Source organism: Nannospalax galili, unplaced genomic scaffold (genome assembly GCF_000622305.1).
Source record: "Nannospalax galili isolate Female #2095 unplaced genomic scaffold, S.galili_v1.0 scaffold95, whole genome shotgun sequence".
Lineage (NCBI taxonomy): Eukaryota > Metazoa > Chordata > Mammalia > Rodentia > Spalacidae > Nannospalax > Nannospalax galili.
In genome coordinates, this window is record NW_008342393.1 from 7644241 (window position 1) to 7646263 (window position 2023).

General features: G+C 42.4%; 1 pseudogene; it reads right to left on the reverse strand.

Annotated features, from left to right (window-relative positions):
• Window positions 1–486: 486 nt before the first annotated feature.
• On the reverse strand, window positions 487–1446 carry LOC103738447 (annotated as a pseudogene).
• Between the last annotated feature and the right edge of the window lie 577 nt (window positions 1447–2023).

The window sequence follows — 2023 nt, forward strand, 5'->3', positions numbered from 1 at the left end:
CACAATTTACCATCACAGGGCTGAACAGATGTGCATGAATTAATGTAAAGAAGCAGCTAAACCTTGGAAAATTGCTTTTTTAAAAATTATTGCTGTGTTTTTGCTGCTGTTCTTGTTGTGGTTCTTTGTTGTTGTTGTCATGCAACTTTTAGTTTGTTTTGTGCCTTTTTTGCCCCCCCCATTTTCTTTTGTTACTAAATATAACCAGCACTTGTGAACTCCCAGTGAGTTCCCAGCTTTGAACACATGAAATGTCTTAGACTCATTCTTCAGGAAGCTAAAAACAGACAAAAAATTTTTTTGTTGTTGTGACCACTCCACAGAGATGAAGTGGGGCTGGAGTTTGGTGGTTGTAGTGGTTTTTAAACAAGAATCAATACAGTGATGAAAGGTTAAAGAATGCAAGAATTCAGACATTCTGTGGAGGGTTATTTTCTCTACAATAAAAGTTTGTGGAAAAGAGTCAAGTGATAGCCATAACCGCAGTCAGCAGGAGCTGTGTTCCCTTTCCCCACCCAGTGAATAAGCTTTTGCTGAGGGGCCACTGCTAGGCCCACACTTGCTCTCTTCCCTTTGGCCTGAGCCAGCAAGGAAGTACACTGGCACTAAAGGAATGCACCACTTTGACTCCTCATTTACAGAATCATCATCATCATCATCATCATTACAATTCACATCTTCTTCCTCCTCATCTTCATCACTGATATTCTTCATACTAGTCATCATAAAGCAAATCTGAGCTGTTGCATTGGAAGGCACTTTAATTTTGAGGCACTATTCTGTCAGGATTGTGGGGACCTTCACTCCATCTTTTTCTGCTTTAGCCTTAGTCACTAACACTGTTTCCTAATGATTTCAGCAAGCTCTTTGCTTTTTCCTTTTCCTGTCCCTCCATTTCCTGAACATAACTGAGCATCCACTGTGGCTGGGGAAACAGTGTTGGGTTCATTAAACTGAGAATACTCTTACAGAATAGTCTTCACATCCTGAATATGATCCCACATTTCAGAGGGCAGTTCTCCACTCTGCGGGTCATCTCCAGGCAGATGAATAATTGAAATCCATACATCTCCATTCTCATAAATGCTGGTGTGTCACAATTTGGCCAAGAATCTGAAGATAGGTGGTCAGTGTGGGTAATTTTATATGTGCCTTTAAGTAACCACTTTCATAGAGGGTGTTGAGGGATCTGAAGATGGTCACATCCCAGTTATATGATAAGATAAGACTTATCCACCAAGGTGATCAGAAGTCTTCCACCAGTTCCTCCTTCAGGGATCTCAGCTTAAGCATTAGGGCCTTTTGCAAGCTGGTCATCTGTTCTCCTGTGACATTACAGCTGCAGAGTTGCAGGGGAGGGGGTGGGGAATAGGCAGTCCTTGCACAGGGTCCTGGACCAGTCCCCTCCCTTTGCTCTCCCTCCAGCCGGGTGGGCCCAGTCTCCATAGATAAAGAGGAAGGCAACAGCTGTAAAGTTTCCAATGCTTTCCAAAGAGAGCATTGCCATTTCTTATTAGTAACTCTTCCAATGTTGCCAAACAAATTAATTATATAATGATTCTCTGTGCCAGTCCTTGGTGGGAAACCACAGGATTGGACATACTCATTTCCATCCTCTTGGACAAGTAATATCACTAGAGCAATGGTTAAACATGTAATTAGAAAATTTGGGAGGGGTAAGAGAAAACTGTGAAATTTCAAAGATACTACAGTTTAAAAACAGTCTGAGCTGGGCGTGGTGGCGCAAGCCTTTGATCCCAGCACTCGGGAGGCAGAGGCAGGCAGATCTCTGTGAGTTCAAGGCCAGCCTGGTCTACATAGTGAGTTCCAGGATAGCTGGGGCTACAGGGAGACCTTGTCTCAAAAATGACCGAAAAACAAAACAAAACAAAACAAAAAACCATAGTCTGTCATATTTAAGGCATATGCACATTTACATTAGAATGCCTCAGTTATTACATCTCTGCCTACCTGTATGTATATGAGAGCAAGCCTTGTGGGGCATGCCCAAAAAACAAACAAA